This window comes from Micropterus dolomieu, linkage group LG11 (genome assembly GCF_021292245.1).
Source record: "Micropterus dolomieu isolate WLL.071019.BEF.003 ecotype Adirondacks linkage group LG11, ASM2129224v1, whole genome shotgun sequence".
Taxonomy (NCBI): domain Eukaryota; kingdom Metazoa; phylum Chordata; class Actinopteri; order Centrarchiformes; family Centrarchidae; genus Micropterus; species Micropterus dolomieu.
Window position 1 is genome coordinate 2,879,883 of NC_060160.1, and position 27,113 is coordinate 2,906,995.

The 27,113-nt window shown below is 41.5% G+C and overlaps 1 protein-coding gene and 1 long non-coding RNA gene across 2 annotated transcripts in view; one reads left to right on the forward strand and one right to left on the reverse strand.

Annotated features, from left to right (window-relative positions):
* The window catches only part of LOC123979363 (neuronal PAS domain-containing protein 3), a 197,576-nt gene that overhangs the window by 96,024 nt on the left and 74,439 nt on the right, over positions 1-27,113 (forward strand). The gene's annotated exons all lie outside the window — the stretch shown is intronic.
* Positions 3,259-26,207, reverse strand: LOC123978942. The gene is made up of 5 exons (XR_006827095.1): positions 26,102-26,207; positions 11,026-11,079; positions 10,797-10,864; positions 9,060-9,131; positions 3,259-3,505 (listed from the first exon to the last, which is right to left on the reverse strand). It is a non-coding gene; the product is annotated as an uncharacterized LOC123978942 (long non-coding RNA).

Genomic DNA, 27,113 nt, shown 5'->3' on the forward strand with positions numbered 1-27,113 from the left:
TAATTCATGTCTTCTAAATACGCTTCTCTTCCTCTATAGTTCTCTCTCTCACAAATCACAAACACTCTGTTTCACAACCAACTTTTCTAACTCACACACACACCTATACTCTAATGACACGTGGGCTAATTTCCTAATGTAACCTGTCCCCTCAAACACACACACACAAACACAAACACACAAACACAAACACACACACAAACGTCTAGTTTACGCCTCGGTGTGAGTGATATCCCAACCATTATGGGCCCTTTATTTACACTGGCTTTACAAATGAGCCCTAATTACTGGGTCTTAATGATGTGGTCGGGCGAGTGACGAGTGAGGTAGCACTGCAGAGAGATAACGAGAGAGAGGGGGAGGGGGGGGGAGGCGTTAGCTTGGAGGGTTTTTTGTAAATGTCAAGAGCAGAGAGTTGATGGCTTCATCAATCCTTTATCCCTGCAAAACACCTGGAGGAGGGGAGAAGGGGGAGGGGAGATTAGTTGGGGAGAGGAGGAGGAGGTACAGAGGAGGGGAGAGAGGGAGAGATCAGCTGTAGGGAAAAGAAGAACAGAGAGGGAGAGATCAGCCAAAGGGAGAAAGTTGGGAAGGATGAGAGATAGGAAAGGTGAGGGGGGGATATGTGCGTAGAGAGGAGAGGAGAATGGGGGGAGAGATGAGGAGAGGAGATGCGGTAGAGGACAGATAAAGAGAGAGAGGAATTTAGGGAGGGTAAAAAGGATGACTGAAAGTTGGAGAGGCGAGAGTGGGAAAGAGAGGGAGACGACTACAGCGATAAGGAGAAGAGGAAGCATTGATGGTGGGAAAGGGGAGGAGAGAGAACAGGATGATTATAGCTGAAAGGAAAAGAATGGGAAGGAGGAGAAAAGAAGGAGGAAATGTGGGGGGGGAGCAAGGTTGTTATAGTTTCAGATTTTTCATTAGTTTTTGTTTTGAGTTTTTGTTTTGAGTTTTGTTTTAGTTTTTAACGTGGATTTTTTGGAGTTTGGTTTATTTTTGGAAAAGGCTTAGTTTTAGTTTAGTTTCTATTAGTTTTAGGCTTGTCCAGTTTAATCAGAAATATTTGTGGAAAGGGAAAACCTTTTTTGTTATATGAAGTACTGACACATTGTCGAAATAAATACTACAAATAAATGAAGCACATGAAATCTACAGTATAATTTCTACTCTACATACAGAAAACCCTAAGATCAAACTAACCTAATGCTACAGTGGTCCCAAGCAATTCATTACATCCGTCTCTAGCTCTATCATTCTTGGTTAAATAGGTGAAATACAATAAATAATAATTGATGGACAGCTAAGAAATTGGAAGATAGTGGAGGCCCCCCTTTGGAGCCACGAACAACTCCATACAGTTGTTCATATTATTCATTCATATTATTTTGTACACATGCATGTATAAAAGATAATAGAAAACATGTTAAAATCCGACCAACTACGCAGCCGATCCCTACCCGGGTCTCCCCGACTACTTTAGCCTCCCCCTAACGTTACATGGGGCGCTGCGGCCAGACGCCGCCCTGATACGGGCTCTCTTGACGGACAAGCCGGCGTACCAGCTCTTCAGGCGGAGGACAAAATCATAACACACCCGCAGCTCACCAACAGGTGCCTATCGGCTAATCACCGCCTGCACCACTGAACTGCCGGTCCGGCCCGACCAACTGCCCCGCAACGCCAGTTCCCCCGGCTTCATATCCACTCGAAATGTAGGCTTATTGGGTCCTATGAAATAAATAAATAAATCAACGAAAACTAAGGTCATTTACTCTTTCATTTGAGTTAGTTTCAGTTTTGCAAACCTACGATACAGTTTTAGTTATTGTTTTATTGTAAAGCCTCGTTTTTATTTTTATTTCAGTTAACAACGGTGTTTTTTCACATCTAGTTTTCATTATTTCGTTTGTCTTCGTTAACGGTTATAACCTTGGTGGGGAGGCAGAGAGAAGGGGGGGAAAGAGGCAGTGAAGGAGGGAGGAAATTTGATGATAAGGGGAAGGAAATATACAAGATAGAAGGAGGGATTGGAGAAAAAAGGAGGGAGCAGCTAAAAGGATGACAAGAGGAAGGGGGAAGAGTGGTAAAGATTGGGGTTAAGGAGAAAGGAAACAAACGGAGGGATGAACGGGGAGAGACGGAAACAGAAGGACAGATTGAGATCAGGATGCATTAGAAGAGAATGAGGAGGAAGTAACTAGAGAAGAAAAGAAAGGGAAATAACAGCTAAGGGAGAAAGGATGTGTACATTTAAAAAGGATACTGGAAGGAGGGAATGAACGAGTGGGAGAAGTAAGAAAGGATTAGATGGCAGCAGTGGCCTTGGTTGGTGAATAAAACAAAGTATCTAAGAAGAGACTAATTGAGCTGGGGGCGTCTTTTCATTTTAGGAGCGACTGAGTGACTCAAAGGTCTGCAACATGTTAATCCTGGACCGTGATAGGGAACTGGATCAGAGCTATAATAACCCTGCTGTTTGTTTAACAGCTGATGCTCGTCAACGTTTCATCTCTGCCTCCCTCGCGTCTAATCTATCTCCCTTCTCTCTCTTTTAACATCTTCCTCTCAGTTCCATCTCGTTCTCATTACAGATCCATTTCTTTCTTTTTTGCCTCTTTCCCCCACTATCTCTCTCTCTCTGTGCTGCTACTGTCTGTCCTAATCTCCCTCGCCCCGTCTCTTGTCACTCCTCCTTTCTCCCCCCCCCCCCCCCCCCCCCCCCCCCCCCCCCCCCCCCCCCCCCCCCTCATCTCCTTCTCATCCTCCTCAGTGTAATGCAGGATAAAGACATTGGGATCACATATGGCCGAGTGGTAATGGCGGCGCGCCACTTAAATCCACTCATTTAAGTGCAAATCGGTGTCATTCTGGAGCCGCCGAGCAGATGCTAGGCCATGTCAGCATAACTCGATGTGACCACCGCTGCCTCTGTGTGTGTGTGTGTGTGTGTGTGCGTGTGTGTGCGTGTGTGTGCGCTCTATAGCCCCTATGGATTGTGATGAAAGTACCTGCTCCTTAAATGCAGAAAACAGATAAATTGATAGGCGATTATAGTGAAGGATTTGTGCACATGGGTCTGTTTTTAAAGCTCTGTTGTGTGTGTGTGTGTGTGTGTGTGTGTGTATTTTGAAATGTGTGTGTCTCCTATGTACCCTGAATGCAGCAAAAAAAGTACACAGCAAAAAGGATACACAAATCAAGGCAAGTTCATTTGCGCGGAGCACATTTCACACATAAAAAAGGCAATTCAGGGTTTTACATAATGCATCAAAAACGTATTAAAAAACGTGACGTAGTATGAAAGCACTTTGAGTGGTCGGAAGACTTGAAAGGCCCAATACAAGTGCAGACCATTTACCATAAAGATTAAGAACATACAAATTCTTAACATGGATTTAAAGGTGGTCGAAGCAAGTCTTCTGTTTTCTGGATGTTTGAGTATCTAAATGCTGCTTGTCCATGTTCAAGTTCGTACTCTGGGAACAGTTAGCAGCCTGATGGCCTGAGAGGACGAGATGGTAAAGAGATGGTCAGAGATGGTTTTCAGGGCACTGAGAGTTTCATAGACGAGCAGCAGTAATTCTAACTCCTGGAAATGAAAGAGTGGAAATGTTTTGTTCACGTTTGCTCTGATTGTTAAGGTTGGCAGCCAGGGCGCCGCTTTGTGTTGAAAAGTGGTGGGGACATAAGGGCTCGCGAGGTTTAGGTTCACGAGAACGAGACGAAAATATCCTTAAACGGTGTTTAAAAGATGTCCTCACTGCTAAAATATATGAGCAGGGGAAATTTTGATCTTTAAACACTTCATTTCCTGCATTCTGGTGAACGTTTCTGCACCAATTTATTGTGAAATGTTTTTTATTTATGTAAAAGAAACACAAAATTCAGTCAAATGCAGTGCAGCTCTCAGGCATTCTTTGTTGCTTTCAGATCTGTTTCTCCTGTAGATCAACTTTTTTCATGTGATATCATCCCTGCTGAGGCCTAATTTAGTCTTCCCTCCTCTTTTGTCATGTTCACAGGAAGAGAACAGAAAACGTAGTTAAAAGGAAACTGTTTTTTTTGTAGATGAAGTTACTTCTTTTGGACAATGCACATTTGTTTCTTCTATTGCATGCATGTTTTCTTAATGTGCAAATAAACCGTTGTGAATGAATTTGTAAACTAATTTGTTATTAAACTGCAAGCTATATTTCAGAACTTTAACAAATTATGCTTAAGAAAGTGGTGGGGACAGTATAAATGATACCCATGGGTAGCAGTATGAAGGCTAATTTGATGTGACGGTCAATGACTACGCCAGGATTTCTGATTTGATGTTGGCTTTTGTGTTTCACACGGGAAATGAACGCTAATCTACTGGGCGAAAGTCTGGTTACTGACCCACCCGTCCACTAGAACTGGGCGATATAGCCAAAAATGTAATCACGCTAAAAACATTTCATATAATTTAGATATCGATAATTACCACGATAAATGTCAAATCATTATTTCTTCCAAGTTTAAAGGCTTTAAAGACTTTTTGCCCCTGACTGAAAATTGAAGGGCCAGATGGTTAATTGTGTGGTTAAACTATACTTTATGGTCAGAACGTGACAAACACTTGACTCCAAACAGTGGATCACTTCACTGAGGTAGAACATTCAAAGAAATTATGATTAAATCTATTTTCCAAAAATATGATTAGTTCAGCCCATTTTCCTCAACAAAATAAACAACTAATTTCTTTGTGATTCTAATAAATTAAATCAAATATTTATTGACGATATATTAAACATTTGTTATATTGTTATTGAGGAAAATTATATTGCGATAATTATTGCCCATCCTTACCGTCCACCTCCTTTCCACTAGTGTGTTGGTACCAGAAGCCGAAGGACGTGACGTGAAGTGAAGGTATTTGACGCCCTGGGGATGAGAACGGGCTGGTACAAACGCTGGATTTTATTTCAGCGCGCACACAGAACGCACAGCTAGCAGACTGTAAGGAGATATTCACTGAATAAATGACGTGTATTGCATTAGAATCGTATACCGTATACCCTCCTTTAACTGCACTGCTTACATGTTAATTACATTTGACTGATTACTTTTCATGTTTCTGTTATTTATAACATGTAGATTATTTAAAAATCCAATTTTTGCAAGTAAATTAACTTTTCAGAGCTTCTTTTTGAGAGTTTTCTCCTGAAACTTTAGTCTCTCAGCCCCTCAGGTACACATGATTTAAAAAAATAATAAAAAAGAAAAGCTCATTTTTATTCAGAGTCAGAGAGCGGGTCATATTTAAATCATAAATGTCATTACGGTTCACTTCTATCTATAATGAATCCACCATCAGGGGGAGATTAGCTCAGTGTGACGTCTGTGGTTTTTTTCGTGCAGACTCGTTATTAGCGGCGCGATAACGCTGTTTAATTGTAATGGTTATTTAGCTGCTTTGCCATTTGTGCTGTTGCTCGCTCTCTCTGCATTATGAACACCTGATAAAAGTTTAATGAAAGATGATTGTCGTTAGGGTTTGTCTCTCATAATAACACCTCACATCTACTTTTTTCCCCCTGCTTCTTCTATTTATGTGATCCCCCCCCCCAACTTGCCTCCTTTTCTTCTATTTCCCTTATTTCCTACATTTCCCAGAATGCTTTTCACCCCTTAAAAACAAAATTTCTTGTGTTTCTCCATTTTTTTTTTTTTTTGTTAATTTTAATTCATGTATCCAGTAGTTCAAACTGTTACATATATTAAACACAAAAAGAGACAGTAGCAATGAATTAAAAACAGACTGAATAAATAAATAAGATGATGAATAATGTCAGAATCGGTGCCTATAACAAAAAGTATCTACTAGTGTAAAATATTTGCATTATTTAATACAGTATATGTGTATGTACATATATGAAAACAAATTAAAAAAGTCTTGTGTTTTATGCCACATGATAACCTCAAATTGTAGAATAAATAAATATAAATGAACCTACACAATGAAAACGTGAAGACATTAAGACGAGATGAACATTAAAGCACAAAGGTTGGTGGTAAATAAAATTGTCCGTCCATATTATAATTTAACTCGTGTGGTGCGTCTCTGTTGCTCTTCCTGGGGTTTATTTATTTTATCCCAATAGACTTATTTGGGAGCTTTTCCTCACCTGCTTTGAGGGCCTAACGATGGAGATGACTAAATATTATCATAATTAATCTTAGTTAAAAAAACGGACACATTACATATTACATGTCAGCCGTATAGTTATTAATCATTTAGCTAAAATTAGCGGGGGGGAAAAAGGAATAAACTGAAAAAAGTAAAGAAGGAATGTTTAAAACAAAACGTTCACAATCAGTCAGACAGGTAGAGAGACAGAAAAGTGAAAAGACTGAGAAGAGGACAGACAGGCGAACACACACAGACAGTTGTAGCGAGTGCTTCATAACCACAGAACAAATGTCAGCTGAGTTTCCAACCTTTTCTTCTCTGTCGCTGAAAACTGAGCGAGCAACGTATTAACTCGGCTTCTGATTATCATGGCCTTTCGCCACCTGTGTGTGTGCGCACGTGTGGATCAATAGTGTTTTAATGGAACACATGGGCAGAGACGAGGAGTGAAACAGCTCATGTTTCTCAATGGCCACTGTTAGACCACACACACACACACACACACATACTGTACTGTAATGGTACACATACAGAAAACAACACGCACACAGAATAAGAAGGAGGTGTCTCTCTCTCTCTCTCACACACACACTAAGCTATAGAATAACCAGGTAAGAAAACAAATTAAAGAGCAAACAGGAATGTGGAATGATTGGTTTCTCGTCCTGAATTGAAAACTGAAACTTTTCAAACGGGCCCTGAACACATCGCGACTGTGTCTGTGTGTGCGTGTGATTGTCTGAGGCGTCGATGCTCCATGATGGAGGGCAGCAGGTCCTCCATACAGCATCGCAGACGCTATCCAAGCATGCACGGCACTTCCTGTTGGCGACCCCATCGTCCCCCTCCCTCTCCGTCTCTATCATTGCTTGATTCATTCCGTTTTATAACTTCTACTGGCTTGGCTTGTGTGTACGCAGCATATCTTTTCATTCCCTTTCTCCCTGCATCCCTCCGCTTCCTCAAAGAATCCTGCACCTAACTGTACACCTGTGGCGCACGTGTTCGTTTGCATTTCTAAATGAATGAGCAGGTATTTAATTGTTGGTACAAGACAGAGCAACAGGTGAGGCTCAGCTGAAGAGCCTGGAGTGTTATTTGCATAATGAACAAAAAAAGAGAAAAGAAATGGATTAATAACTGGTTAGTGAGAATCACACACATTTAGATTTTTTAATGCGTTTGATATGTGCCAACTGATTGTGCATTTTCTCCAGATTAAAATATCTTTGTGGAAACTCAACTCACAATATTCAGGTTGACTATGTGGATTTCGAAAGCTGTTCTGGGGAGTAATGAAAGATTTTAGCTGATTTTTAAATATTTGACAATCATTATTTCAACGCCGTGTATGACACAGCTTCAGGCAAGAGAGATTAAAAGTAAAGATTTAGAAAGATAAAATCTCTCTCCAGCCTCTTTGTGGATTCATGACATTAATGAATTGCAGCCGGTGGTCTTATATTTCATCCTTACATGATGAAATTTACTGAGATCATCCAAGTGTGTGATACAACTCTATAAACCTAATGATTTCATAATTAATCTTTGCCGAATTCAAGAAAATCAGATTTTTCAAAGCTTACAAAACCTTCCTCCTAAGACGCAAAAGCAGCAGACAGAAATCTCACATCTCGAAGAAGAAGAAGAACTAAATTACAGCTCAAAATGACCAGGAGTTCGATTGGCACAGGATTAATGTTATCACACGAGCTGTCTACAGCGAGGAATGGGAGGTAATTTGTGCCAGAGGTTTGAATTAAAATCATGAAAAAGTAACTGTCTCTGCAATTACTGCAAATCAGTGGACGTCTCAGGTGACGTGATCCCTGCAGACGGACGGGGGGGGGGGGGAACAGACAGACAGGCAGCTAACAGGCTTTTACATAATTCCAACAAATATGAATCTTTAAGGTGATAATTAGTTTTTATGTTTAGAATATTAGCATTAGGGAAATATGTATGAAGCGTTTACAGCCCTGCTACAGTTTGAAATAAATTAAACACAAGAACTTGATCTGAAATGATTAATAAGCTGACTGTACTGGTTAGGACACCTCTGGAGTCATTTCACAGGTTGCTAAAATGATTTTACTCCTAAAACTCCTCCTTGAACTATTTCTGCAGACTAGAGCCCCGCCTGAACTCCAGGAGCTGCGTTCTTCTGTTGAGTGTTTAAGGCCAATTTACACTTCTGTGTTGAGTCTACGCCGTAGCCGACGATGTAGGCTACGTGCCGTCGTGAGCGTTTATATTTGTGCTTCGGTGTCTGCTAACTTCCGGTTTAGCCCTCTCCTTACTTGAATGGGGGTAAAATGATAATCGTGCTACTCCTCTAGACTTTCCAGATGTCATCGACCTAATTGAGCAAATTCTGAGAGTAAATGAGTCATTTCGCAGGGTTTGTGACGCTCAAATGTATCCACCATTTGAAAGCTGCTTGTTTAGCCGCTTAACCGGGGTTAAAAGGAAATGCCTCAAATCTCATCAGCAGCTGCTTCCACGTGACAAACAACAGCGAGAGACAGCTGTCTTATGTTCGGTCAGCGGCAGGAAACTAACGTTTAGTTTCACTGAGCATCTTCTCTCTGTTTACCACAACCAGCTGCAGAAGGTAGGTATACAGAGCCCATAGAGGAAGAGCGGGAACAGAGTGGATGTAACTGTGAGGAACCGGAGGTGATTTTCCAGAGATCAGGGAGCACTTTCTGCTGCGGAGTTGATATCACACTTATTTGGATTTAAAAGGTCAAACCGAATGAGTTCACCGTAAAATGCGTGTTTTAGGTTATCAGTGAAGAAACACACCACAGTAACAATTTGTTTTCTTTCTTTGTGTGAGTTTGAAAAATGATTAGCTACTGATTAGCTAGTTCTAAAATATAGTAGCAATACTTACCTGCTCTCAGTACTGCAGGTGAACGTCCTTTTTGTCCCCTGTCTGCACCCGTAGAACTGAGCTGTAGTTTAACTGTAATGGGACGGTAGGGGGAGAGAGCAGATGGGGCATAAAACAAATGCAGCACACATCAGGGACCCCTGTGTGTGTCTGTGTGTGTGTGTTTCATTTGATATCTCAGGTGTGAAATAGGTGTAAAAATACGAAGCTCTGGTAGCAGAGGGCTCATGGTGGGTGGGTGTGTATCATACAACTTGGCCATTATCAGTTATAGGATTGCAGAGCTTGAGCACATACGGAAATTTATGTCATTAATCAGTGTTTCAACAAAACGAAAGACTTTGTAAGTCATGTTATACTGTTAACGTGTTTAATCGTTTATTAAATACATCCTGGATATAAAAAAAAAAACTAAACTTAAATGTAATCACAGTTAAAATTATAAAACATAAAAAAGTTAACAAAACAATTTACTTTTAAAACAAAACATACTGACAGACTCAAACATGACGTGCGCTCTCTCTCCTGCTGACGGTCGCCACGGTAGCGAGCTGTCAATCACAAGGTAGTCCTGCTCAAAAGCAAACACTGCTTTCTGGTCTATTTCCCCCTAAATAGGGTCATAATTTACTCGATGAACATCATGCTGTGCTGAAGAATACTTGGAACTAGCGACTGAGACTATAAACTCTTTATCCAGGGCTGGACCGGGACAAAAAATCGGTCGGACACCCCTCGCCAACGCCACCGTCCTTCCATTTAAGGGCTCAGATTAGGGGTGTGACGAAACACTTAGCCCATGAGATGTGACATTGCGCAAGATTGGGGCCATGACAACAAGATAAGATTATATTTTAATAGGCCTACTATTCAGGAAAAGTATTTATTTATGAAATATTCAAGGGGAAGGGTGTTCATTGTGAACATTTTTAACAAACGCTTTCAAGTGGTGGGTAGCGTACGTGTCCCCAGTGTAAGGCAAGGATTATACTTTCCACGTCCGCTTGTCCGCGTGACCAAATAATCGCCCTGCTCCCTCCCTACAGGTTGAGCTACTCCATGCTTACCGCCTCACCTCCACTCTCCTAATGCTCGCTCTCTCCCTCGGCCCTGTCACTTTGTCGCTCTACTAACACACGCCTCCTCCTCTGCCTGTACCTGCACTACGTCGGGTACTGCAGCTGATGTTGAAGCAACTGCAGCCCCCGGTAGCAAAGATTTGGGGTTTTTTGTTTGTTTGTTTTTTGGGCCCGCAATGCAAGAAACGGCGGACGGGGGTGGGGGGCTGGTAAGAGATGTGATTGGGCCAGTCCATAGAAAATTACCCAATGGACCGCTGTCCATGCTTAACGGACCGATCTTTAGCCCATTTTTTAAAAACAGTTATATAAGTACATAATTTACGGTACACCGGCCCACTGGGTATTTGCCCGGTATGCCAGATTATCAGTCCAGCCCTGCTTTAAACTTAAACAGAAAAACATTAAGTTTGCTGTAGATGTTAACGGAAATTGTAGGAAAACTGACTGTTAGCTGGCATTTTGTGGATACATTCGTCATCAACATTTTTAGAACTATATTTTTATTAAAAAACATTTGAATATGTTGCATTTGTTGTGTTTGCTTGGTCTAGGTAATCCTCCTGCACATGTATTTAAGTCTGGACCTGTGTGTGTATACGTGTGTGTATATATGCAGACACGCCACACTGCAGCCTCCACCATTTATCATATTTACCGTCGGTTCTTTCATCCGCAGTCGAGCGTGTGCTTTACCGTCATCATCTCTCTCCGCCTGTAGGCCGGCTGAGCGAGGCAGGCAGGCAGGCAGGCAGGCAGGCAGGCAGGATGCGACGGGGCGGCGAATCCAGCACACCCGGGGCGGAAAGAATCAGGGTTTACACAACAGCGAGGCGGAGAAATTAAAGATGATTTTTATTTTCTTTATCTGGAGGAGAATTCATTACCTGGCAGAGGAGCGGGAGCTGAGCGCTGTCAGCCAAGAATAATGGCTTGTCTAACTGATAGGGAGACACACACATATATATATATATATATATATACACTCAGTTTCACTCAAACACACACTATACACATACAGTGTCAACTACAGCACGTGCACCTTACCCATAACACACACAGGAAACATGCACTTACACATACAGTAATACACACACCTCACACGTTATATTTAAGGCTCTTTGATTTTCATCTGAAAATACACCTCACACAGCAAAAAACGTGTAGCGTTCTGCTACAAGAAAATGTTGTTTCGGCTGAAATTTAGTTTCAAGAGGTCATCTTGTGATAAGGACAGCTCAAAGTGAAAGAGACCGATGGATGTAAGAAATAAAAGAGTGTTTGATTTTTCCTGAAAGAAAGTAGTAAAACAATTATTACTAAACATTCAGTCATTGTGATCAAATCTTCCCTGATTTTGATTTAAAAATTAGATTTCCATGAGCCCTTTGAATATTAATGACCCAATGACAAATTTTTTACCAGCTTAAAAATGTATCAAAAATACAATCTGTGCCTTCATCTCACCACGCCTCGATTACTACAACAGCCTTTTTATTTGCTTAACCCCAAAAATCTACTGATGGACTCCAGACTGTCCAGAAATCAGCTGCCAGGCTTTTAACCAGAACAAAGAAATATGACCACATTACTCCTGTTTTAGCTTCATTACACTGGCTCCCAGTATGTTTTAGAATTGACTTTAAAATTCTATTGATCACTTTTAAAGCTCTTCATGGCCTCTCGCCTTGTTATATTTCTGACCTTTTAGTCCCATACGCACCAGCACGTACCTTGAGATCCTCAGGCAGAGGTCTGTTGTCTGTTCCAGAGTCTCGACTGAAAACTAAAGGGGACAGAGCGTTTGCTGTCAGGGCCCCGAGGCTCTGGAACAGCCTGCCCGAGGAAATCAGGTCGGCTGAGTCAGTGAACTCTTCTTAAAACTTTTATAGGAGAGCCTTTCCCGATTTTATTTTTATTGTATTTTTTATACATTTTATATCTAAACATGTGTTTTAGTGTCTTAAGTGTTCTTGCTTTTATCATGTACTTGTTTTTATGTGTTTTATTGTTTTTACACCTGTTAAAGCACAAGTGCTCCACAAATAGAGATTCTTATTATATTTTTTTACTGTGCAGACATGTGTCAACTGTACATAGTGTTGTGGTTAAGGCCGCCTAAACCAAGACCAAATCAGGACTAAGACCAGTTCCCCACACTACATGACACACATGTGGAATGAGATCAGAGGTACTTCTCAGATTGATCTGAAAGATCCACATTCCCATTAAAACACCCACATGCAAACACTAAGAGCTGAAATCAACGTAACGGTAACAACACATTTTTATTCTGGGTTATTGGTTGCATTTGAAGCGATAAGTTTTTCATCCAATCAGAGTTAGGATGTTAACAAATAAATCAGTGTAATCAATGCAAAAGCAATTTATTGATATTCCCAAAGTTATGGTCTTGAAATAAAATCCAGAGTCCTCAATGACCGAGACAAGACAAATGCACAGACAAGCTATGTAGTAGAAACCGAGCGACTGCTTGTCTGCTGTATGTTATCCAGATATGTTCGGTCTTTACTTCGTGTGTTTGCTGTGGCATCATCTTCTGATTACATGAACGTGCTATACCACACGCTCTACTACTAATAATACTATTAGTGACTTTGGAGGGGAACCTCACCAATTTTACCAACCCGTTCTTATTCCCTGACGGTCAAGACCCATCGGCGTCAGTTTGTAACGCTCTGGGGATCCCTATAGCGTCATAGCTCAACGCAGTGGGGGAAGCCCTGTAGCTTTTGACGGTATCGGAAGGTTTATGATATTTAACAGAAAACACTGAGAGAGGAGGTGGATGGAGGGCCAGAAATTGGACTTTTAACCAGGAGGCCGGTATACGTTTCGTGTGAAACAAAAAGCTAACATTAAATGTTTTTATTGAAGTTACGCAAGTAACTAAATTGCGTAGGTTACGCAAGTTAACTCACGTGTTAACTGACATACGTAGTTATTTTAACCCAAACCATGATCCTTTTCCTGACCTTAACCAAGTAGTTTTGTTGCCTAAACCTCATTTTAAAACTTTAACAACGTGCCGTTTCAAAATGACAATGTTTTGTAACGCTAGCATTTTATTGAAAAAGTGTAACCGGACGTAGCATTTATTTTCGCTAACTTTACCAGACGTTGCATATTTGTTGTTGCTAAGCGTTGCTGACTTGACTGCGGAGTCTTAAACGTCTAAAAATGACGCTAAAGGGGTAACCAGGGCGTTTAAAAGCAACGCCAAAGGTTCTTATTCTATATTTAGTCCACTGTATACTATTTTCAGTCAAGTTTTAGTTGACTAAAAGTCTGGGTATTTTAGTCAAAAGAAAATCAAAAGTATTTTAGTCTAGTTTTAGTCATTAACCATCATTTTAGTCTTTTCTAACTCAAATAATTTTGATTAGAATTTTGGTCAATCTGCCAATAAAAACCAAATAGAGATATGTGATCGTTCCCTCTGGCTGGATGAAGTCTGACGCTTCACATGATCCATGATGATAGAGAAATATAGAGATTACTGTCAATAAAGCATTCTGTCAATGTTTTAGAGACCCCCCAAAATATCAAATCATGCTTTTAGGGGAGCTGATGTCTAAGCGCCTCTTTCTGCCTAGCATGTTGTGTTCATCACCTCCATCCGTCCCGGTTGGCAGCATAAAAAATACCGCTGAATGAACAAGTTTTTATTTTATGAATTACATTTTAGTCTCGTAATTGTTCGTCAACAATATCGCATCTTAATATAGTCACAGTCAGTGTTTAAGGACGTGGTCGCCGTTTTGTCATCATCTCATTTTAGTCAGGGGAAAAAAGGTGGTGGACGAAAATATTTCATTTAGTTTTGTCTGACAAAAGAAACAATACTCAATATGTGACGAGTCGGGAGTGAGAATGTGTTGATTTTACACATAAAGATTAGTTTGCTTGTCACTGTTAGTAAGACTTTGCTTAACAGCTTCAGGGTTGTTTTTATTTCAGGATTACTTCTTTGTGTGTTACAAAATTAGTCTGAAAGAGACCAAGCTAATCTATAGGAATATTTAAGATTATATTTTGAGACACAGCACATGTATACAGCTACACACCTCAACACAAACGCAGGGAGTTCACTTCTACTGATACATGCTGGATGTTTCCAAACGTACACACACCTAGTTTCAATGATGTGCTACATAAAACACTCTGCACACAAACACACACTCACTTACCTATACACACACACACACACACACACACACACACACACACACACACTCTCAGACTCTCTCTCCAGTCCTGCAGGCTCGTCTGTGTCGGTAATAACCTCTCTGTGCCCCGATCCAGAGGAAATCAGCTGGAATGTGAAATTGAAAACAAACAGTCATTTCAGATAGTGAAGCCTCTCCGTCAGCCGGCGTCTCCCCCTCTGTTTGAAGCCCACAGATTGTCCGCAGATCATATCCAGATATACAGTATAGCTTATGTTCCCTAAATCCCTATCTAATAGACAACTCATACATAATCAGACCCAGCCAAAAGGCGACGGCAGCAGCCGCTCCCAGTTGTTTTGCAGATGCTGAGCGGCGGCTATCGTCATCGTCAGGGACAAAACAGTGCGTCGCCCCAAAACGCCTTCTCAGTGAGGGAGTGTGGTTAGCTTGATTATAATTTAATTTAGAGTTTAGCCAGTGGAGCTCTTTGAATGTTATATATTTGTTTTTATTGTATATCAAAAATACAGTAATTTAAAATATATATATACACATACAGACACTGTCAAATATAAATACATACAAAAATCCACTCACACCAATACACAAACAAATTGTAGGAGATGTTGGAAGCTGAGGGCTTTTCAAGAAAAATATATAAAATATACCATTTTAAAAAGGCAAATGTCTTCTTCAAATTTCTCATTCCAGCTATCCAACAGTCAGACAGTTTTCAGCTGCAGATTAATCCACATTTTGGCGAGTATTCAGTTTTTGAACAACAGTGGAGCTCCATGGCTCTGTTTTTGTGAAAAGTTATGTTGTTGCTGCGTAGTAGGGGTGTGAATCTCCGGGCACCTCACGATTCGATAACGATTCAGAGGGCTGCGATTCGATTATAAAACAATTATTCATATGTAGGGCTTCATGGAGCGAATATCTTGTGGAGCTGCTGCAGGAGGAGAGTGGCGACTCTCATGTCTCCTGCTCTGTGACGGGAGTTATTTTCAAAAGTCAAATCTGTTAACAGCAAGTCTTCATCTTTCTGGAGATTTCTGGTGTTATGGTGTGTAGACCTGAAAGTGCTCTTGCAGAACCTCTCTGCTGTGTGTGTGTGTGTGTGTGTGTGTTTAAACGCTGTGTTTTACTGCCTGTATCATGTTCAGTTTGGAGGCTCCCTGAGAGGTTTTTAATATTAAACCTCACTAACACGAACAGACAGCGCTGTGACTGCTGCACTCTGTGTGTGTGTTTGTGCACCTTTTGAGTGTGTATTGGTGTGTTTGTACTAGTGTGTACAAGTGCTACTCGCTCACAAAACTGTGTTTGTGCTTTTCTCTGGTGTGCATGCATACTTTTATTATCAGGCAGTGTGTGTATGTGCTCTTATATGTGTGTGTGTGTGTGTTAAGGTGACAGTAGCTGTTGAGTCCTTGAAAACTCCACCGAGGGAGCTGCTGTCATCTCTGTGGTGTGTGTGTGTGTTTTGACTGCAGAGGTGGAAATGAACTACATGTACTCAAGCTATACTATATGGTAAGGAACAGTATAGGGATTCAACGATTCATCGATGGATTCGTTTAATCCATATACCTATACAGCTCGCTGTTTCGCACGGACATTTATTACTGTCGCACATCGCGCTTACGCTGTGAACACGACGTGATTATGATGGCGCTGTTTGCAAAGTGGAGGAAGAGAGAGAAAATAGTGAGGGACGAAGAAGAAAGTGTCCAAAGTATGGGATTATTTCAAGCTAAAATAAACAACAACTCCACAGACAAGGTGACAGCAACTTTAGCATTTAACTGAAATCATGATTGATTGCTGAGTTGAAGCCAAAATAAGCTGCAGTCCTCAGCTGAAAATGTGCACACGAGCGTTTGTGGTTCTCGTTTTTGGGCCGTGAGTCGTAACCTCACAGTCAGGAGTTAACTGGGTGTCGGGGAGCTGCACCTTTCACCTCACCTCCAGCTCTCTCTGTAGCTCAGATGATCCCTGCTATCTGCGTATGCTAATCCATCCTTTCACCCAGAATCTTTCTCTTTATAATTGCTAGCTTTATAATAACAAACAGCGGTTTCGTGTGCAGGATCGCTCATTTCCCGTTTCACATTTCCCTTGGTTTGGAGACCAGCATCGGGTGACACAGCAGCTGTCAGCCCTCTCACCGATCAGTCACGTAGCGTGAACGCTACAACGACTTCAAGACTCCTGTCACATGACGGCAAGTTGTGTAATGTGAACAGCAATCGGCCATCGCCCGACGCTGAAAGTCGTGTAGTCTGCGCAAGCCTTTACTATAACTTGTATAGCACTCGGGTGATGTTTGTGTTTGGAAAGCAGCTGTCTGGTTGTCGGTCAGATGTTTGCTGTATGACACACTATGAATTTCTGAAAGGAACAATAAATATCTGTCGCCGCCGACAAGCAAAACGAAGCATCGATGAATAGTTGAAATAATCTATAAAAGCTTCGAATACTAAAATCATCGTTAGCAGTAGCCCTAGAACAGTGTAAAATTTGTGCAGATATTCTATTTTCATTCGGAATACCTTATTTATTGAACATGTTTTAATTAGCTAATGATTATTAATAGCAGTTCTTCCTCTAAAGGTTCTGTCTAGTGTCCAGGGGTTTGAGTGTTATGTTGCCTCGGTATAAACAGGTCTGGACCTCCTAAATGTTTTGAATATTTTGAATTTGCTCTCTTTTCAGGCCACAAGAGGGAAGGACCCACTAACATGAAATGTGGAAGATACTTCCACTCAAGTACTGTACTTAAAGGAAATGTATTCTTCTTTTTTTTTTACAAACAGCTCTGATCTTGATTCCTTTTGCGCAGCTTAATCCGGGATGAGGTCAGCGCAGTAAGTTTGGCTGGCACTTTGGTTTGACAGATATCTCAACAATACACTGAGATTACCATGAAATTTCCTGGTCATATTCCAGCTACCCCGAAAATGACCCATAACCTCCCGCCCTCAGAACGAACTTTACATCTTCAGCTCCTCTACTGATGGGGTGTTTGTTTTTTTACTCGGGTTATCTGCAGTCCACCCGTAGATATATATGGTGTATGTTTTGATTTATATATCAGCGTCAGATTTCACCCGCTGATAGAGGGACAACCTGGCTCATAAGGTCATGATAAAGGGGGAGCGACACAGTTTCAAAGGTTACACAAAGCAATTCATTAAGCAAAATTGACTGAAGTGCTGAGTGCATAACAAAAGGGCAAAAGAGCATAGAGTGTCAGAAGGCGAAAGACAGAAAGACGACCAGAGGCATACTGATATTAGTACCAGAGCACACTTTTGCTCGTATCTCGTCTTGTTCTGTTCCTACAGTGGCAAGTTTACACACATTAGTCACCTATAACTGACCACATGATCAAATGTTTCGACTGATTTTACGAATTGTTGCATCATGCTGGCAATTTTACGCAGCAGTCAGCCAAACATAGAGCGTAGTAGAATGAGGCGATATCACAGATGTAATTATTATAATTATTATATTATTATAATATAATTAGCATGGCATTAAGCAATGTAGGTGAATGAAACAACACATTCTCACTTAGCACTCGTCAAAAACTGGACGTAGGGCTGGACGATATGGCCAAAAATGTTATCATGATAAAAAGTTTCATATCTTGAGATATCGATAATTATCACGATAAGTATGACATTGTTATTTCAAGACGGATTTTTGCTCCTGAGTGAACGTTGGTGGTTAATTGTGATTTAAACTCTTCTTTATGGGCAGAACAAACACTTGATGCCAAACAGTGGATCACTTCACAAATCTGAGGTTGAACGTTCAAAACAATTATGATAAAATCTTTGTCAACAAATACGCATGACTAAAATTAAGTAAACGCTTTTTTTCAGTGCTTTTTCCTCCACAAAATAAACATCTTAATAAAAAAGTTAAGTCTTAAATTGTGATTCAAGTCAATAAAAGCAAATATTTATTTAACTGTTTATTGTTTTATTGTCCAGCCCTAGATGGACGCTTGAAGTTTTTCGACGTTTACAGCGTCACGGTCAAGTTAGCAACAATAAATATGCAACATCCGGTTACACTTTCAAAATAAAATGTTAACCATGCAAAACATTGCTATCCTGAAACGCATGGTTGTTTGGTTAGGTTTAGGCACAAAATGTACTTGGTTAGGGTCAGGAAAACATCATGGTTTGGGTTAAAATAACTAGTTATGTCATTTAACATGTAAATTAACTAACGTTACTTTATTAACTTACTCGATATATGTTAAATAAAAACATTTAATGTTGGCACCGGTGTCCGGGTTGAAAGTCTTGGTCCATCCACCCCAACCACCTCTTTACTCGCTCTTTTCTGTTAAATATCATATACCTACCTTTACTGTCCAAAAGTGATGCTATAGGTATCCCCAGTGCGTTACAAACTGACGCCGACGGATCTTGACCATGCGTCCATATCATAAGCGGAGGTAGCGTGGGTCCAAGCAAGAGGGGGCGGGCGACCCAGGGCCCACACTGGTAGGGTCGCCCGCTACATGGGCCGTGAAGTTGGGCCAGTTTAGAGTTCACTGTCGTGGACACGGACGAGCAACAGCAGTACATGACGCCGCGTGATATGGAGAGAATTCAACAGCTCTAATAATGAAACAGTCCCTTCACTCATGGTTTCAATGGTAAACCGCCACAAGAACAACAATTAACAACATAAACACTAGATTCTAAGGAGACACGTTTTAATAAACATAAATCATGTCCTTTTTGTGCTTCTACTACATCCTTCAAAGCTCTCTGTGGACCGCTTTCGTTTCTCGTCTTGACGGGTGCATTTAGCAACTACTACAGGTAGCAGTTCAGAATAAGAGCGTTTTGCTTGCCGGATTTTAATGACATGTTTAGATTTTGTTGATTTGGTGATGAGTGCTTACTTTTTGTGCTTCTACTATGATTAAGTAGGCCACGTAGTTAAAATGTTTCTTTTTTGACTGATTTAACTGTGTTAATTGTTGATAAACGATTGGAAGTCTGTAACGGGTATTTTATTTTGAAAATTGACCAAATTCTGTGCCGTTTCTGTGTCTGACTTCCTGCCCGGTTCATCTGCTCTGTGCTGCTTGACGCTGGGACGCTTCTGATGGGCCCCGTGATGAAGCTCCGCCCCCACTGTGCTGAGAGTCTACCTCCGCCCCTGGTCCATATGTGACTAGTCGGGAGTGAGAACAGTTTGTGTTTTGAGTGATTTTCATATCACCTGCGGGATGGTTGCCCTCTCTCTCCCTCACTTATTCCCCGGTGTGGTTGAAGAACACATGAATTAGTAGCCAGCTGTAAGCGGGTGAATGTCAACGCCATAAATAATCTTAAGCATTCATGTGGATAAATGTGAAACAGAAACATTTATGTTACGTTAGTTAGCATTAGTAGAAGCCAACATGTCTTGCATGTAATAGGGTTGGGGGTGATTGGAGGTTTATATCAGCTACATAATGATGTAGCTTCTGTGGTTACATGCTTGGGCTCTGCAGCTATGCTATAACTACTTAGCGCACAGCTATAGGAGTAGCTAAACACTTCCATGTTGTTAGTTAGAGCAGGAGGGAAATTACAGTAAAGACAGGGGGGATGTTATTAAAATACACAGAGACAGATGCAAAAGAGAGACGACAAGCTAAGAAGGCAAGATGAAGGAAACCGAAAGGAGGAGGAGGAGACTGAAGAGGAGAAACGGAGGTAGAGGTAGAGAAACATTAATGGAAGTTAAAAAACAATGAGAGAGCGATCGAGGTAGAGAAACATAAAGAGAGAGAGCGCAGCGGCAGTTTGTGTTGTTCTTGTCAAGGTCACAGCAGCCGAATGTGGCGATCCTGAGGGAACACCACTCTGTGTGTGTGTGTGAGACATGCTCAATGTTTTTCCATGTATTCTAGCATTTCTGTGTGTGTGTGTGTGTGTGTGTGTGTGTGTGTGTGTGTGTGTCTTTTGTCTTTGTGTCTGCATTTAAAGCCTTGTAGAGACTCACAACGGGCTGCAGCAACGCATTCCAATCGCGGCTCAATTAATTGCCCTGCAGACACACTCACACACACAGAGTCCACAGAGAACCGTATCAACACGTGAGTAGCAGACAAACACACACATTCCCATTTATAGAAAATTAAAGACAAATAAAAAAATAAAAAAATACTGAGTTGAATCCTGCTGCAAACACACACATGCTGGGCCTTGTTATTCACTGTGTATTTATTGATGACGTCTCTCATCTTTGATGCTGGAGATGTTTTAATGAGTTATTTGATGTGTACACACACACATACTGTCGACTGCGGTGTGAAAGTTGTCAGTCTTGTGTTTTTTAATCAGTACGTCTGATGTTGAATTAATATTGATTCCTCTGCAGTCCATTACAACAACTTGTTTTCCCCTCAACTCTTCTTCTTCTCCATCTGTGCTCACTCAGATCTTTGATTTTTCACTCATGAGATCTCATTCCCTGAACGCACCATAAATCCTGCTGGGCAGAGCCTTTATTTAACCTTGCAGGCAATTATTTGGAAGCATGCTTTTATTTTGTAATTTGTCCTGTTTTATATTTGATTTATCATCTGCTCCTGCTTTTTAATGTCTCTTTAACATTAGAAGCCTTCCAGCAGTTCAGAGGGCAGAATCCCTTCACTTCCCTGGAAAACTTTTATTGTGAAAAGTCCGTGGGATGTGTTGAATTTCGTTGTCAGCAACTTCACCTGGCTCATACACCGATCAGCCATAACATTGTGACCAACTGCCGTCCTTTAGCCGCCAAAACAACCCTGACCCGTCGAGGCGTGGACTCCACTTCTCACACCTTTCTAGCAGAACCAGCATCAACTTTTTAGCAGTTTGACCGACAGTAGCTCAGATCAGACCACACTAGCCAGCCTTCGCTCCCCACGTGCATCGGTGAGGTTTGGCTGCTCTTGACCCTATCGCCGGTTCACAGCTTTTCCTTCTCCTTGGACGACTTCTGATAGGTACTGACCACTGCAGACCGTTTTGGTGATGCTCTTACCCAGTCGTCTAGCTAGCGCAATTTGGCCCTTGTCAGAGTTGCTCAAACCCTTAAGCTGATGATACACGGAGCAACTTTTAGAGCAATCGTGCAGGGAAACATTGCCGCCAGTGGTAATGAGTAAAGATTACTACCGTAATCCCCTTCCTCCACCACTCCGCCACCCACCCCGCCCCGCCGATTGCTCAAAAAGTTGCCCCGTGTATCATCAGCTTAATTAAGCTTGCCCACTTTTCTGCTTCTAACACATCAAGTCAGAGGACACAAGGTTCACCTGCTGCCTAGGTGCGGTCATAATGTTATGGCTGATCGGTGTGTTTGATGTTTTTCTAGTTAGAGGCCTCCATGTTTTCTCGTCGGCTACAGTTTAACATGTTTACTTGTAGTTTACTCATGCAAACCCCCCGTTTCCCTTAGCTATTCCACATTAAAAGCTTTTACTGTGAAACATCTGTAGGAGGTGTTGAATTGCAATACATTTCATGTATTTCATCAGTGTAGAATCGACCATCTAATAATGATAATAACAACAGATGACTTATACACAGAGTTGGCCCCCTTTTAGTCAGCTTTAACGAATTTAGAAATGGTCCCTACAATCAACAACTGATTCACTTGACCGTAACTTTGACACAACACACTATAGAGATAAAAAAAACTGTCACGTGTAATCTGTCATCCATCTAGAACAGCCCCGATGGCATTAATTCCAGTATTTAGCATTTACTTTCAGCTGTATTAGTGGGTGATAAAATTAATATTTGCCTCTTTTCAACAGACACACTTGAAATCAACACATTCCCTCCTGTGTGAACAGGCTCCTTCAGAGAAATCTTGAGAGTGGAGCTGCAGTATTAAAATGGCTGCTTACTGCCGGCTGTAAACGCTGCTGGAAAAAATGAATGGAGGATATTTATAATAAATATACTTTTATTATGTCTGCAGGCTCATATATTAGTGTTTAGTGGAGAGGGTCCTCTCTCCCTCCTCCTCCTCCCTCTCTCTGTCATTTTCACTCCCTGCTTTTCTTCTTTTTCATCCATTCTTTAAGTTCACTCTGGCTTCACGGCCTCAATATACAGTGATGCCTCTTACTAGGGATGAAACAATATGAAAATTTCATATCACGATTATAGTGACCGAAATTATCAAGGTTATCAGTATTATCACGGTGTTTTGGCAAAAAATATTACAATGTACTGAAACACACACTGAAACCATTTCAACAAGTACAGTTGCCATTTTGTTTGCATAAAAAATTAAATAACAGCAAATACCTTTTGTAAACATATGAAAATCATCTAAGTGTGCATTTATATTTTATATAGGTAATACAATGACCCCGTGGACAATTACATGAAAACAAATAAGTCTTTCGAAGACAGTGATAGTAACTGCAATGAGCCCAATGACTGACATCGATACAGAGGACTCTGTAGCGTTTCTAGATATGCTGGTTGGCTGACTAAACAGCGTTACGTGTTCTCATGTGCAGTGGATGAATAGACTCTGCTGACACACGACGCACTCAGCAGCAGAACAACGTGTAGCGTTTTTATAAGAGCAGCAAAACAGAGAGCTTCAGTTTTACACGCTGTTAGCAAGTCAGAGAGACAAACCAAAGCTAAAAGTTAACTCACCCTGCGTTCACTAAGGTCATTTTCTTCAATCAAGTTTCCCTCAGCGCTCTCATATAAACTAAAAGACGACCGGACTTCAGAGTGACTGAAAAATCCCCGCAGCGCCGTCTTCCGCCGTGTTGTCATTGACCCAAACAAACACACGTTGCACTGCCTGCTTCTGGGAGACGCTGGACAGCGTTTGCCGTGAGATTATAACGGCGCGGTTGACCGTACCCGGTTATCATGGTAATTAAAATGTGTACCGTAATAATAACCGGCACGAATTTGACGATTGTTTACCGTTAAACCGGTAATCGTTTCATCCCTACCTCTTACCAAAGCATGTTATGTAAATATGCTACCCATTATTGACACTGACAAAACCCCGATCCAAATGTACAAAAAGGTTAGTGGTTCCCTCGCCAGGGGCCACACGACCAGGCCTGGGGCACAAAACATCTCCTGCCAGGCCGCAAGGATATGATGTGATTGGTCAAAAAAACAAAAAACACAAGATTAATTATATAAATTCACAGGTTATTGCAGGCTATTTTTATGGTAATTATTGATAAACCTGGGAGTTAGTGCCGTCTGTCAGTCCTCCATCTGTCCTCATTACTTTCTGTCACACGCCCAACAACAGGATACTGAATAAAGTCGGTCATCCATTCACAAAGTTTTCACCCACTCAGAACCAAGATCTGTATTACTGGTGCAGTTAGCTAAAAATTTTGCCGAGCAGGCTAACTTCCGGTTTAGCCCTCCGCTAATATGAACGGGGTAAAACTGTATATGTGCTGCTGGTGTAGCCTTTTCAAATGTTATCGACCGAATGGATCACATTCTGATAGCGAAAGGAGTCATTTCGCTCGGGTTGCGACGGTCAAATATATTGATCCACCGTGTTACAGCCACTCTTTTGGCCGCTAGGAAAACTTCTGGCTGTCGGTATCGTTCTTACGGTCTGCGTCGCCTCGACGTTTAGTTACATTTTTGAGGAGGTGCACGTTCAGCTACGCCGTAGATGACGGCGTAGGGTAGGGGGCTACGCCATTGATTCGACGCAGGAGTGTAACAGTCTGGTGCCACTAGCTTGGGTACAAATGTTAATCATACTGTGAACAGTTTGCCGGCACGTTAAGAATACAATTATTATTTTCTGGTTATTTTTCTTACAAAACATATATGCTTTTCCGATTTGTTGGCGTGCCACACACACACACACCCCTTTAGACGCCTGATCCACATGCATAAAAGTGGCCTGAAGATTCTCACACACACGTAGTATAACCTCAAGGGCTGTGTGTGCGTTCCTTCTTGCCCCAAGGACCTTTCTGCCTGATGGATGAGATTTAGCCTCGAGCATGTACACAGACACACTCCACCTGAAGCTCTGCGTGAGTCATTAACACACAAAACAAATTAAATCTTCTTAATAAAAGGAATAAGCAGCAGTGGACATATTAGCATGAGAAACACGATAAAAAGTGCTTCTCCATTGTGTCCTTATCACACTCCCATAATGCACTGGGAGGCAGGAATTGGCCCTGGCATTTGGACGTTCGACACTGGGCTTATCAGCGTCTGGAGCCCTCACTCTGAACGTTCAAAGACCGCCATTGTTGTGAGATTTGGGGAGAACAGAGGAGAGATTTTCTTGTGTTTAGAGCACTCAGTGGATTTGTGAATGACAGAGAGAGAGTTAGAGAACAAATAAGCTAAGAGTGAGAGAGAGAGAGAGAGATGACTGATGAAACGGATAAAAACAGAAAGAGGAGCAGGGAGTCGACAAAAAAATCAGCTAGTTGCCTAAATCTAAATGTAGTACGCCCATGCTGCTGTGTGTGAGTCACCGTTTCCCCGCTCATAACGCTCGATGTGAGAACACGTGTGAAATATAAATGTCAGCAGTTGAAGATCTGTAGACGGGAGTATCCACATCCAACATATCGAATAGAAACATTTGAGTGTTGTTATAGGGTTTTCTGTGTGTATACTTATTGTGTATGTGTGTGTGTGTCCTTTGAGCCCCTGCGTCTGGCCCTGGAAAGCCCTGTTTGCTGTCTGGCTGTAAATTTCCGCTGAACCAACACAGTGACCAGAAACCCGGCAGACTGATTTAAGCCTGTGTGTGTGTGTGTGTGTGTGTGTGTGTGTGTTAGAAAACATACCTGTCCCACCCTCTCCACAGGCTTATGTGTGTGTTTGTGTCTGTCCTGTGACTCCATTAAGTACCCAGAATGCACCTCACCTACTCTCATCGCACCTCACTCTTGATAGAGAGAGGGGGGGGGGATCAGTTGTGCAAAAAAAGTGAACGATGATGAGCGACAAAACATGATGCACACACCACCAGGTGTGTGAGTGTGTGTGTGTGTGTGTGTGTGTGTGTGTGTGTGTGTTTTAGGATTTTAGCTTTAACAAGTCAGCAGGTTGAAGAAGCTTTAGTGATTTGGGACACTGAGGCAGAAGGCGATGTGTGTATTGATCTTAGTGAAGGATCTCTTACTTTCTGTCCCTCTCAAGGGGTTAAAACCCGAACACGCACACAAAAACACACACACTCCCTGATGCAGTCACACACACGCGCGCGCACACACACACTCCAACTCAGAAGCACTTCAGTGTCCAGTGATTTATGATAGATTTGAAAAGGCCTGTTTATCCCTTTACTCACACACACACACACACAGAGTGAGATGTTGATCCCACTGGTGAAGCCCCCTGTCAGTACATCAGAAAGAGAGCAAGCCGGTTTCACTCCCAAGTCGTAAAATACTGCCGCCTGGTCAGTGGCCCTCCGCTTCAAAGTATGACACTATAGATAACCCTACAGCCCGCCCTTAAAGTCAGGTGATGTTGTAAAAAGAGTGAGAAAGTCTGCATGGGGAGGACAGACAAACAAACACAGGACTAGGGCTGAACGATTAATCGTTTTTTAAATCAAAATTGCGATTTGAAGGAACGCGATTAGCTAATCGTGAGGGCAGCAAATTAAAATGTGGGTAAATTATACAGAGCGTTTTAAACAGTCGTGCAGTTACAGATCAATTCCGTGGTCGTGACAGACCTGCTAACCAAACACAAGCGCTACTCACCAATCAGAGCGGGCACAGGGGTGTACATTTTACAACAACAAACAAAACTGGACGAAAACGTGTTAATGGCGTCGGCCGAACCGACACAGGCGTTTTTCAGCAGGGCGTTTAGCCTGCCCTACGTTGTTGACGTGGTGTTTTATCATTTTGTGTGCTTTAACTACGGATAACAGCTCTCTGTGAGCCCACTGTGCTCGGTGCACATCCCACATGAAGCATTTCAGAATAAGAGCCTTTTGTCTGCCTAATGCTGCTGACTTGGTCAGATTTTGTTAATTTGTTCAGTTGTCCTTGATTTTTGTGCTTCCATCGTGATTAGGTAGGCTACGTAGTTTAATAGTTTCTTTTTTTGTCTGTTTTGTTGATATACGATCAGGAGTCTGCACAGGGTGTTTTATTTTGAAAATCTCCGCCGTTCTGTGTCTATCTTCCTGTCCGGTTCATCTGCTCTGTGCTGCTTGATGTCGCTTCTGTCAAAAATAGACTGCCAGTAAATATTGAACTTTAGCTGAACTTTTTTTTTTTTTTTTTAAATAATCGCAATATCTGGCAGAAAAATCACAATTAGTTTCCCCAAATCATTCAGGCCACTTCTCAAGTCCTGTGTGAAACAAGAAGTAAATGATTTCTTTTAGGCAGGGCTCCACGTTAAACTTTTTTGCAGTGGGTTTGAAACTTACTGGCCCGAAGACAAATTTTTACGTTATATAGTTTTTCAACAAAACGAAAGACTTTTTGTTATGTTAACATGTTTAATCATTTATTAAATACATCCTGGATATTAAAAAAATAAACTTAAATGTAATCACAGTTAAAATGATAAAAAATAAAACAAAACATACTGACAGACTCAAACGTGACGTGATCTCTCTCCTGCTGACAGCCATTTAATAATAAAAAACTTTACACAGAGCAGCGGATACAAGTCTCCTCTATCCTGATTGACAGGTCGCCATGGTAGCGACAGGTCTATTTCCCCTTAAATAGGACCATAATTTACTAAATGAACATC